Here is a 12,780-nt window from a genome sequence, read left to right as displayed (position 1 = left end):
TCCTTATTCATGTGTTGGTTTGCTATTTCTTCAAGAATGCCAGCTCAGGCTTGGAATGTTATGATCTCCATGGGAATGTCAGAGATCATCCATTCCATGGCTGACTGGCAAGCTGACTAGTTGGTGGTTCCTTCGATGAATAAATGAACTTCAAAACTACACAGTTTCAGAAATGTAATAAAGTGCTTTCAAAATGATTCTCCTGAAGTCATGCATTCAAGAACACTCAGTTTTTAAAAAATGTTCACCAGCGTGGGGGGCTGTGCTTCTTGCAGCCCCATCACAACGCTTTCATAATTTGTTGGTGGGGCCCCTGCTCCTCCTTGGCAGAGCACTGGTGTTCGGGCAGTGTAGGGGGTTGTGCTGGTGTTTCAGGGTTTAGGGCAGGGCAGTGGTGTTCGGGCAGTGTAGGGTGTCGTGCTGGGTCTAGTGTTTCAGGGTTTAGGGCAGGGCAGTGGTGTTCGGGCTTGGGTCGTGCTGGGGCTGGAGTTTCAGGGTTTAGGGCAGTTAAGTGGTTTTTACGTAGTGTAGGGGGTGGTGCTGGGTGTGGTGTTTTAAGGTTTAGGGTAGTGCAGTAGTGTTTGGGCAGTGTAGGTGGTCGTGCTGGTTGTGGTGTTTTAGGGTTTAATGCAGAGCAGTGGTGTTCGGGCAGTGTAGGGGGTCGTGCTGGGGGTGGTGGTTTAGGGCAGTGCAGTGGTGTTTGGGCAGTGTAGGGGGTCTTGCTGGGGGTGGTGTTTCAGGTTAGTGCAGTGGTTTTCTGGCGGTGTAGGGGGTCTTGCTGGGGGTGGTGTTTCAGGGTTTTGGGCAGTGGGGTTCGGGCAGTGTAGGGGGTCTAGCTGGGGGTGGTGTTTCAGGGTTTAGGGCAGTGCAGTGGTGTTCGTGCAGTGTCGGGGGTCTTGCTGGTAGTGGTGTTTCAGGCTTTAGGGCAGTGCAGTGGTATTCAGGCAGTGTTGGGGGTCTTGCTGGGGATGGTGTTTCAGGGTTTAGGGCAGTGGTGTTCGGGCAGTGTAGGGGGTCTTGCTGGGGGGAGGTGTTTCAGGGTTTAGGGCAGTGCAGTGGTTTTAGGGCAGTGTAGGGGTGTCTTGCTGGGGGTGGTGTTTCAGAGTTTGGGGCAGTGGTGTTTGGGCAGTATAGAGGGTCTTGCTGGGGGTGGTGTTCCAGGGTTTAGGTCAGTGCAGTGGTGTTCAGGCAGTGTAGGAGGTCTTGCTGGGGGTGCATTTCAGGGTATAGGGCAGTGGTGTTTGGGCAGTGTAGGGGGTCTTGCTGGGGGAGGTGTTTCAGGGTTTAGGGCAGTACAGTGGTATTTGGACAGTGTATGGGGTCATGCAGGGGGGTGGTGTTTCAGGGTTTAGGGCAGTGCAGTGGTGTTCGGGCAGTGTAGGGGGTCATGCAGGGGGTGGTGTTTCAGGGTTTAGGTCATTGCAGTGGTGTTCGGGCAGTGTAGGGGGTCTTGCAGGGGTGGTGCATCAGGGTTTAGGGCAGTGCAGTAGTGTTCAGGCAGTGTTGGGGGTCTTGCTAGGGGTGGTGTTTCAGAGTTCGAGGCAGTGGTGTTTGGGCAGTGTCGGGGTCTTGCTGGGGGTGGTGTTCCAGGGTTTAGGTCAGTGCAGTGGTGTTCGGGCAGTGTAGGAGGTCTTGCTGGGGGTGCATTTCAGGGTATAGGGCAGTGGTGTTCGGGCAGTGTAGGGGGTCTTGCTGGGGGAGGTGGTTCAGGGTTTAGGGCAGTGCAGTGGTATTCGTACAGTGTATGGGGTCATGCAGGGGGGTGGTGTTTCAGGGTTTAGGGCAGTGCAGTGGTCTTCGGGCAGTGTAGGGGGTTGTGCTGGGGGTTTGTTTCAGGGTTTAGGGCAGTGCAGTGGTGTTCGGCCAGTGTAGAGGGTCATGCAGTGGGTGGTGTTTCAGGATTTAGGATTTTGCAGTGGTGTTCCGGCAGTGTAGGGGGTCTTGCTGGGGGTGGTGTTTCAGGGTTTAGGGCAGTGCAGTGGTGTTCAGGCAGTGTAGGGGGTCTTGCTGGGGGTGGTGTTTCAGGGTTTAGGGCAGTGCAGTGGTTTTCGGGCAGTGTTGGTTGTCTTGCTGGTGGTGGTGTTTCAGGGTTTAGGGCAGTGGTGTTCAGGCAGTGTAGGGGGTCTTGCTGGGGGTGGTGTTTCAGGGTTTAGGGCAGTGCAGTGGTGTTCGGGCAGTGTAGGAGGTCTTGCTGGGGGTGCGGTTTCAGGGTTTAAGGCAGTGCAGTGGTGTTTGGGCAGTGTAGGGGGACTTGCTGGGGTGGTGTATTAGGGTTTAGGGCAGAGCAGTGGTGTTCGGGCAGAGTAGAGGGTCATTCTGGGGGGGTGATTCAGGGTTTAGGGCAGTGCGGTGTTCTTCGGGCAGTGCAGCGGGTCTTGCTGGGGGTGGTGTTCCAGAGTTTAGGTCAGTGCAGTGGTGTTCGGGCAGTGTAGGAGGTCTTGCTGGGGGTGCTGTTTCAGGGTATAGGGCAGTGGTGTTTGGGCAGTGTAGGGGTCTTGCTGGGGGGGGTGTTTCAGGGTTTAGGGCAGTGCAGTGGTATTCGGACAGAGTAGGGGGTCATGCAGGGGGGTGGTGTTTCAGGGTTTAGGGCAGTGCAATGGTGTTCGGGCAGTGTAGGGGGTCGTGCAGGGGGTGGTGTTTCAGGGTTTAGGTCATTGCAATGGTGTTCGGGCAGTGTAGGGGGTCATGCAGGGGGTGGTGTATCAGGGGTTAGGGCAGTGCAGTGGTGTTCGGGCAGTGTTGGGGGTCTTGCTGGGGGTGGTGTTTCAGGGTTTAGGGCAGTGGTGTTCGGGCAGTATAGGGGGTCTTGCTGCGGGTGGTGTTTCAGGGTTTAGGGCAGCTCAGTGGTGTTCGGGCAGTCTAGGGTGTCTTGCTGGGGGTGGTGTTTCAGGGTTTAGGGCAGTGGTGTTCGGGCAGTGTAGGGTGTCATGCGGGGGCTGGTGTTTCAGGGTTTAGGGCAGTGCAGTGGTGTTCGGGCAGTGTAGGGGGTCTTGCTGGGGCTGGTGTTTCAGGGTTTAGGGCAGAGCAGTTGTGTTCAGGCAGTGTAGGGGGTTGTGCTGGGGCTGGTGTTTCAGGTTTTAGGGTAGTGCAGTGGTGTTCGGGCAGTGTAGGGTGTCGTGCAGGGGTGGTGTTTCAGGGTTTAGGGCAGTGCATTGGAGTTTGGGCAGTGTAGGGGGTCATGCAGGGGGTGGTGTTTCAGGGTTTAGGGCAGTGCAGTGGTGTTCGGGCAGTGTTGGGGGTCTTGCTGGGGGTGGTGTATCAGGGTTTAGGGCAGTGGTGTTAGGGCAATGTAGGGGTCTTGCTAGGGGTGGTGTTTCAGGGTTTAGGGCAGAGCAGCGGTGTTCAGGCAGTGTAGGGGGTCATTCTGGGGATGGTGTTTCAGGGTTTAGGGCAGTGCAGTGTTGTTCGGGCAGTGAAGGGGGTCATTTAGAGTGTGGTGTTTCAGGGTTTAGTGCAGTGCAGTGGTTTCCGGCAGTGTAGGGAGTCATGCAGGGGTGGTGTTTCAGGGTTTAGGGCAGTGCAGTGGTGTTCGGGCAGTGTAGGGGGTCTTGCTGGGGGTGGTGTTCCAGGGTTTAGGTCAGCGCAGTGGTGTTTGGGCAGTTTAGGGGGTCTTGTTGGGGGGTGGTGTTTCAGGGTTTAGTGCAGTGCAGTGGTGTTCGGGCAGTGTAGGGGTTTGTGCTGGGGGTGGTGTTTAAGGGTTTAGGGCAGTGCAGTGGTGTTCAGGCAGTGTCGGGGGTTGTGCAGGGGGTGGTGTTTCAGGGTTTAGAGCAGTGGTGTTCAGGCAGTGTAGGGGGTCATGCTGGGGGTGGTGTTTCAGAGTTTAGGTCAGTGCAGTGGTGTTCGGGCAGTGTAGGAGTATATCTAAGAAGAAGGCCCCCCCTAAGGTTACTAAAGGTCCAAGAGAAGGGGGGATGAGGGCAAAAGAAAACAATCAAAAAACCTCTTTCAGGACCTATATTGCTTTTAACAGAGACCTATACAAGTGCTCTCCTGCTAACCAGAATGGAATAATTAAGGATACATACAATATACGGTATTATTTAGTAGTCATTTTATTTTTTCACTTTTTTCAATTTAATAAATTCTACTTAAGTGGTAACATCAAATATTTAATATACTATAAACATACATATTCATTAGACCATCTAAGACACAGAGAAAAATAACCTATTTTTAAAAGTGAGTACCCCCGCCACTAATATAACCCAAAAAATCTCTCATCATACTCTCAACCATACTCAATCATACATCAGTCATACTCATACTATTAAAATAGCAAAAAACATTCCAAGGCTGAACACGGTCCTACAAGATTGTGAAAGGAGAGAGACAGCCACTAGAACAGTTGTTTTCTGATGGTGCTGGATCTCTTGGGACCTTTCCTCTAGATTGGTAGGATAGGCCTACGCGCGTTTCGGTGGAAGGCCACCTTCTTCAGGGCCACCAAAAAGAGGGGCAAAAGCCCTAGAATTGAGGGGGGTATCTGTAGAGAATTAAATGCAACAATTTAGAATAAGGCAGGAAGACACTTTAAACAATAAATTGGACTTCATAGATCCAAGGTAAATCCACAGTCACTTCATCAAGAGTCACCTCGAACGTGCTGCAAACCCAACGTGTTTTAACGGAATGGACAAGTGTTAGAAAGGTGAAAAAAAGAGAAAGAAAATAGAACCTTCACCTGTAAGTTGACATAGAATTGGGCCATAGTAGACAAAGGAATATAAGGAAAGAATGTTCTTAAAAAAGCTACCTGAGGTGCAAACAACAGAATAAATCAACTAGAAGACTAGTCGCATTGGCAATATCAGGAGCAATCCTGTATCTCTAGTTCACCAAAGATCAGTCTGCGCCTGAGCAAAAAAGCAACGTATAATTGGAATGCATTAAATTACGGAAACATTTTTTTTTAATGTTTATTATTGCCGACTACGTATAAAACACAAAGGAATGCTTACCCTATTGTATTTGGGGGGATAGAGAATTATGCTAGTCAATCTGCGTGTAACGAACTCTCCAACATCTTTTAAGTTCCACGAAGTTAGCTGTTTATCTGTGGGCAGAGCAGTCAAATCTCGCTGCTGCTGGGCAACTGTAACACAAACAAGCCTATACTCAGTACATTACTATTATTTTCAAGCACTATGTAAAGTATTAATTCTAACGATTTAGAATTCTGTTGCCTTAGAAGGAATGACAACACTAGATTGAAATATGCAGATTTTAAAATACACCTAACCACCATTCTGTCAGATTAGCCGTCATTGTCGACCGCCTCGCAGAAACTAAACACGGCCTGTACAGAATCTACAGAGAGATTCTCCTAATTAGTTGATAAAGTAATGAAATGACCGTCAAAGATACTAGACACAACCAGTCAGGGAACAGTTGGAAAAAAGCTTTGTTCTATAATGTTCACCGAGTTGCCCCTCCTATGTTTACGAGCATACTTGGCTAAACTTAAAAAATGTATTGCAAACTGCACGAATACACCAAGAGACTAAGTGTCATTAGCAAAGCAGAAGGTATTGAATACACGCGTAGCTCCAATGATCGCTATTTCGAGAAAGTTATAAACTAGCTACGGACGCCAAGCTTATCTGTAGATCGCAAGGTACAAACAAATAAATGAAATGCGATTCCTCCCATCTCCGCCAGATGCTGCGGGGCTTACCTGGTTGCTGCAGTATATCAGTCTAAATCACGCATCGCCATAGGGAAGTTCATCGAAACTAGTTGAGCTACAACGGTTTTTAAATATAGCTGTGTATATTGATTCGCCAAAGAAAAATCACGAGGTTTCCAAAGGGGTCACGTGAAAGAGTCCTGTGATCCGTTGGAAAATACTTGGAAATACGGGCGCCATATTGTAGTGTTAAGCTGTCCCAGGGGGTCTTAAGGCGTCATAAGCAAGTAGTCTGCGTAATACAATAGATTTATTAAGAACTAATGACAAGCAGATAATAGTGAATAATTTTACGGATCGAGAATATAGATATTAATTACAACGGAATTTATTTTAAGGACAAAAGTGGTAAGTAATGAGGTGATTACCTCCCGAAACCGCTATAATTTAGAGACGTGAACACCTAATAGTGATGAAATATCTAGGAAAAGGCTGCCTTAAAAGGCCAAGTATATATCACTGTGCATACTGGCAGTATTGTTTATTGTTGAAGCGAAGATCATAACAGCATCTGCGAAGGTGTATAACACCCGTAACAGCCAAAATATTATGACGTGGACAAAAAATGTAAGGTAAAGAATGCACTCGCGAAGTTACAGCCAAAATATTGTAGCATGGACAGTTGATGGGAGGTAGGGAATACACTCGCGAAGTTGCGCGTGACTAGTCCATTCGAAATGACTCTCAGCCCATCAAAAAGACAGCCACATTGAAGGGAATGAACAAAGGCCATAAACCTCGAAGGACGAGTGAGGATTTAATCAAAAGAAATCAAAATATAAGTATTGAGGAAACAGGAAAATAAGATGTTCTTTGTTATACGCTCATGTGGTGGTTTACTGAGCTTAAAATACATTTGAAGAAAACACAAAGTGCCACTTCTGAAGATTATAGTTCTGAAAGGTGGACGGAATATGTAATGGGGGAATTATGTGACTAACCACACGATTTCTTCGTTCAGACCACTTCGAACTGTATCAAAATAGAAAATCCAGAAGGATTCTCTATCCTTTCTTACTTTATCTGTATCCCGTCCAGCTTCGGAATGATTTTCTCCAAAATCACCCACTGAAGTTCCTTCTCATTATGATGGAAATCCAAAAAATGACTTAGCATAGGTGCTTGTCTTTTTCCAGTTCTGATCGCAGATTTGTTTTCAGACAATCTCGTTCTGAACTCTCTGCCTGTCTCTCCTATGTACCCTAGTCCACATGGACAGAGTATTAAATAGACTAGGTTGCTACTTCTGCAGTTTGTGTGGCTTTTCAGTTTTGCTGTTTTAAGGCCATAAGTGCAGATTTGGGTGGTGATAGCTGAGGGACACGCATGGCAGTTGCCGCCTCTATGGTTCCCTAAAATGGGAGGGAGTCCATCAATAGTCGTTTGGTGTTCTTTACGTGAGCGTGGTCTACTGTGTACCAATTTGTCTCTCAAGTTGGAGTTTCTCCTAAATGCTACAATGGGTTGGGCTAGAGCACTATCTTCTCCATTGGCATTAAGAATTTTCCAATTCCTATGTAGTACCTTCTGTATTTTGTTGTTAAGACTAGAATGGTTAACTACACAGACGATCTTCTCAAGTGGAGGTTTTTCTCTCCCGGAGATCAACGCGTCTCTGTTGTAGTATTTAGCGCGTTTCATGGAATGTCTCACTAATAGGTTCTTTTTCTCTGTGTCTTAGATGGGCAGTGTAGGAGGTCTTGCTGGGGGTGCTGTTTCAGGATATAGGGCAGTGGTGTTCGGGCAGTGTAGGGGGTCATGCAGGGGGTGGTGTTTTAGGGTTTAGGGCAGTGCAATGGTGTTCGGGCAGTGTAGGGGGTCGTGCAGCGGGTGGTGTTTCAGGGTTTAGGTCATTGCAGTGATGTTCGGGCAGTGTAGGGGGTCATGCAGGGAGTGGTGTATCAGGGTTTAGGGCAGTGCAGTAGTGTTCAGGCAGTGTTGGGGGTCTGGCTGGAGGTGGTGTTTCAGGGTTTAGGGCAGGGTATTGGTGTTCGAGCAGTCTAGGGTGTCTTGCTGGGGGTGGTGTTTCAGGGTTTAGGGCAGGGGTGTTCGAGCAGTATAGGGGGTCATGGGGGGGCTGGTGTTTCAGGGTTTAGGGCAGTGCAGTGGAGTTTGGGCAGTGTAGGGTGTCTTGTTGGGGCTGGTGTTTCAGGGTTTAGGGCAAAGCAGTTGTGTTCGGGCAGTGTAGGGGGCTGTGCTGGGGATGGTGTTTCAGGTTTTTGGGTAGTGCAGTGGCGTTTGGGCAGTGTTGGGGGTCTTGCTGGGGGTGGTGTTTCAGGGTTTAGGGCAGTGGTGTTCGGGCTGTGTAGGGGTCTTGCTAGGGGTGGTGTTTCTGGGTTTAGGGCAGAGCAGTGGTGTTCAGGCATTGTAGGGGGCCATTCTGGGATGGTGTTTCAGGGTATGGGGCAGTGGTGTTCGGGCAGAATAGGGGGTCTTGCTGGGGGTGGTGTTCCAGGGTTTAGGTCAGCGCAGTGGTGTTTGGGCAGTTTAGGGGGTTGTGCTGGGGGTGGTGTTTCAGGGTATAGGGCAGTGGTGTTCGGGCAGTGTAGGGGGTCTTGCTGGGGGTGGTGTTTCAGGGTTTAGGGCAGTGCAGTGGTATTCGGACAGTGTACGGGGTCATGGCGGGGGGTGGTGTTTCAGGGTGCAGTGCAGTGGTGTTCGGGCAGTGTAGGGGGTTGTGCTGGGGGTGGTGTTTCAGGGTTTAGGGCAGTGCAGTGGTGTTCAGGCATTGTCGGGGGTCATGCAGGGGGTGGTGTTTCAGGGTTTAGGGGATTGCAGTGGTGTTCGGGCAGTGTTGGTTGTCTTGCTGGTGGTGGTGTTTCAGGGTTTAGGGCAGTGGTGTTCAGGCCGTGTAGGGAGTCTTGCTGGGGGTGCTGTTTCAGGGTATAGGGCAGTGGTGTTCGGGCAGTGTAGGGGTCTTGCTGGGGGAGGTGTTTCAGGGTTTAGGGCAGTGCAGTAGTATTCAGGCAGTGTAGGGGTTCGTGCTGGGGGTGGTGTTTCTGGGTTTAGGGCAGAGCAGTGGTGTTCGGGCAGTGTATGGGGTCGTGCTGGTGCTGGTGTTTCAGGGTTTAGGGCAGAGCAGTGGTGTTTGGGCAGTGTAGGGGGATGTGCTGGAGGTGTTGTTTCAGGGTTTAAGGCAGTGCAGTGGTGTTCGGGCAGTGTAGGGGGACTTGCTGGGGTGGTGTATTAAGGTTTAGGGCAGTGCAGTGTTCTTCGGGCAGTGCAGCGGGTCTTGCTGGGGGTGGTGTTCCAGAGTTTAGGTCAGTGCAGTGGTGTTCGGGCAGTGTAGGAGGTCTTGCTGGGGGTGCTGTTTCAGGGTATAGGGCAGTGGTGTTTGGGCAGTGTAGGGGTCTTGCTGGGGGAGGTGTTTCAGGGTTTAGGGCAGTGCAGTGGTATTCGGACAGAGTAGGGGGTCATGCAGGGGGTGGTGTTTCAGGGTTTAGGGCAGTGCAATGGTGTTCGGGCAGTGTAGGGGGTCGTGCAGGGGGTGGTGTTTCAGGGTTTAGGTCATTGCAATGGTGTTCGGGCAGTGTAGGGGGTCATGCAGGGGGTGGTGTATCAGGGTTTAGGGCAGCTCAGTGGGGTTCGGGCAGTCTAGGGTGTCTTGCTGGGGGTGGTGTTTCATGGTTTAGGGCAGTGGTGTTGGGGCAGTATAGGGTGTCATGCGGGGGCTGGTGTTTCAGGGTTTAGGGCAGTGCAGTGGTGTTCGGGCAGTGTAGGGGGTCTTGCTGGGGCTGGTGTTTCAGGGTTTAGGGCAGAGCAGTTGTGTTCGGGCAGTGTCGGGGGTTGTGCTGGGGCTGGTGTTTCAGGTTTTAGGGTAGTGCAGTGGTGTTCGGGCAGTGTAGGGTGTCGTGCAGGGGTGGTGTTTCAGGGTTTAGGGCAGTGCATTGGTGTTTGGGCAGTGTAGGGGGTCATGCAGGGGGTGGTGTTTCAGGGTTTAGGGCAGTGCAGTGGTGTTCGGGTAGTGTTGGGGGTCTTGCTGGGGGTGGTGTTTCAGGGTTTGGGGCAGTGGTGTTCGGGCAGTGTAGGGGGTCTTGCTGGGGGTGGTGTTCCAGGGTTTAGGTCAGTGCAGTGGTGTTTGGGCAGTTTAGGGGGTCTTGTTGGGGGTGCTGTTTCAGGGTTTAGGGCAGTGGTGTTCGGGCAGTGTAGGGTCTCTTGCTGGTGGGTGGTGTTTCAGGGTTTAGGGCAGTGCAGTGGTATTCGGACTGTGTAGGGGGTCATGGCGGGGGGTGGTGTTTCAGGGTTTAGTGCAGTGCAGTGGTGTTCGGGCAGTGTAGGGGTTTGTGCTGGGGGTGGTGTTTAAGGGTTTAGGGCAGTGCAGTGGTGTTCAGGCAGTGTCGGGGGTTGTGCAGGGGGTGGTGTTTCAGGGTTTAGAGCAGTGGTGTTCAGGCAGTGCAGGGGGTCATGCTGGGGGTGGTGTTTCAGAGTTTAGGTCAGTGCAGTGGTGTTCGGGCAGTGTAGGAGTATATCTAAGAAGAAGGCCCCCCCTAAGGTTACTAAAGGTCCAAGAGAAGGGGGGATGAGGGCAAAAGAAAACAATCAAAAAACCTCTTTGAGGACCTATATTGCTTTTAACAGAGACCTATACAAGTTCTCTCCTGCCAACCAGAATGGAATAATTAAGGATACATACAATATAAGTTATTATTTAGTAGTCATTTTATTTTTTCACTTTTTTCAATTTAATAAATTCTACTTAAGTGGTAACATCAAATATTTAATATACTATAAACATACATATTCATTAGACCATCTAAGACACAGAGAAAAATAACCTATTTTTAAAAGTGAGTACCCCCGCCACTAATATAACCCAAAAAATCTCTCATCATACTCTCAACCATTCATCAGTCATACTCATACTATTAAAATAGCAAAAAACATTCCAAGGCTGAACACGGTCCTACAAGATTGTGGAAGGAGAGAGACAGCCACTAGAACAGTTGTTTTCTGATGGTGCTGGATCTCTTGGGACCTTTCCTCTAGATTGGTAGGATAGGCCTACGCGTGTTTCGGTGGAAGGCCACCTTCTTCAGGGCCACCAAAAAGAGGGGCAAAAGCCCTAGAATTGAGGGGGGTATCTGTAGAGAATTAAATGCAACAATTTAGAATAAGGCAGGAAGACACTTTAAACAATAAATTGGACTTCATAGATCCAAGGTAAATCCACAGTCACTTCATCAAGAGTCACCTCGAACGTGCTGCAAACCCAGCGTGTTTGAACAGAATGGACAAGTGTTAGAAAGGTGAAAAAAAGAGAAAGAAAATAGAACCTTCACCTGTAAGTTGACATAGAATTGGGCCATAGTAGACAAAGGAATATAAGGAAAGAATGTTCTTAAAAAAGCTACCTGAGGTGCAAACAACAGAATAAATCAACTAGAAGACTAGTCGCATTGGCAATATCAGGAGCAATCCTGTATGTCTAGTTCACCAAAGATCAGTCTGCGACTGAGCAAAAAAGCAACGTATAATTGGAATGCATTAAATTACGGAAACATTTTTTTTTAATGTTTATTATTGCCGACTACGTATAAAACACAAAGGAATGCTTACCCTATTGTATTTAGGGGGATAGAGAATTATGCTAGTCAATCTGCGTGTAACGAACTCTCCAACATCTTTTAAGTTCCACGAAGTTAGCTGTTTATCTGTGGGCAGAGCAGTCAAATCTCGCTGCTGCTGGGCAACTGTAACACAAGCAAGCCTATACTCAGTACATTACTATTATTTTCAAGCACTATGTAAAGTAATAATTCTAACGATTTAGAATTCTGTTGCCTTAGAAGGAATGACAACACTAGATTGAAATATGGAGATTTTAAAATACACCTAACCGCCATTCTGTCAGATTAGCGTCATTGTCGACCGTCTCGCAGAAACTAAACACGGCCTGTACAGAATCTACAGAGAGATTCTCCTAATTAGTTGATAAAGTAATGAAATGACCGTCAAAGATACTAGACACAACCAGTCAGGGAACAGTTGGAAAAAAGCTTTGTTCTATAATGTTCACCGAGTTGCCCCTCCTATGTTTACGAGCATACTTGGCTAAACTTCAAAAATGTATTGCAAACTGCACGAATACACCAAGAGACTAAGTGTCATTAGCAAAGCAGAAGGTATTGAATACACGCGTAGCTCAAATGATAGCTATTTCGAGAAAGTTATAAACTAGCTACGGACGCCAAGCTTATCTGTAGATCGCAAGGTACAAACAAATAAATGAAATGCGATTCCTCCCATCTCCGCCAGATGCTGCGGGGCTTACCTGGTTGCTGCAGTATATCAGTCTAAATCATGCATCGCCATAGGGAAGTACATCGAAACTAGTTGAGCTAAAACGTTTTTTAAATATAGCTGTGTATATTGATTCGCCAAAGAAAAATCACGAGGTTTCCAAAGGGGTCACGTGAAAGAGTCCTGTGATCCGGTGGAAAATACTTGGAAATACGGGCGCCATATTGTAGTGTTAAGCTGGCCCAGGGGGTCTTAAGGCGTCATAAGCAAGTAGTCTGCGTAATACAATAGATTTATTAAGAACTAATGACAAGCAGATAATAGTGAATAATTTTACGGATCGAGAATATAGATATTAATTACAACGGAATTTATTTTAAGGACAAAAGTGGTAAGTAATGAGGTGATTACCTCCCGAAACCGCTATAATTTAGAGACGTGAACACCTAATAGTGATGAAATATCTAGGAAAAGGCTGCCTTAAAAGGCCAAGTATATATCACTGTGCATACTGGCAGTATTGTTTATTGTTGAAGCGATGATCATAACAGCATCTGCGAAGGTGTATAACACCCGTAACAGCCAAAATATTATGACGTGGACAAAAAATGTAAGGTAAAGAATGCACTCGCGAAGTTACAGCCAAAATATTGTAGCATGGACAGTTGATGGGAGGTAGGGAATACACTCGCGAAGTTGCGCGTGACTAGTCCATTCGAAATGACTCTCAGCCCATCAAAAAGACAGCCACATTGAAGGGAATGAACAAAGGCCATAAACCTCGAAGGACGAGTGAGGATTTAATCAAAAGAAATCAAAATATAAGTATTGAGGAAACAGGAAAATAAGATGTT

At 48.3% G+C, this 12,780-nt stretch overlaps 1 protein-coding gene across 4 annotated transcripts in view; it reads right to left on the bottom strand.

Moving 5' to 3' along the window:
* LOC146830264 (acetylserotonin O-methyltransferase-like) overlaps positions 1-12,002 on the bottom strand; it is an 856,304-nt gene extending 844,302 nt beyond the window's left edge. For 2 of the 4 annotated variants that reach the window (XM_085604461.1, XM_085604465.1), the window contains exons 1-2: positions 5,675-5,772; positions 4,959-5,092 (exon numbers count right to left, since the gene is read on the bottom strand). The gene's annotated coding sequence lies outside the window, so the exon portion shown is untranslated. Of the gene's footprint in view, positions 1-4,958; positions 5,093-5,674; positions 5,773-11,957 lie in introns of those variants that run through there. The other 2 variants (XM_085604463.1, XM_085604462.1) reach the window with 2 other exon arrangements.
* Positions 12,003-12,780: the final 778 nt, after the last annotated feature.

The sequence above is a fragment of the Triturus cristatus genome, chromosome 5_1 (genome assembly GCF_964204655.1).
Source record: "Triturus cristatus chromosome 5_1, aTriCri1.1, whole genome shotgun sequence".
Classification (NCBI taxonomy): Eukaryota; Metazoa; Chordata; class Amphibia; order Caudata; family Salamandridae; genus Triturus; species Triturus cristatus.
Note: the sequence above shows the minus strand (reverse complement) of the source record. Positions and strands in the feature narration are given on the sequence as shown.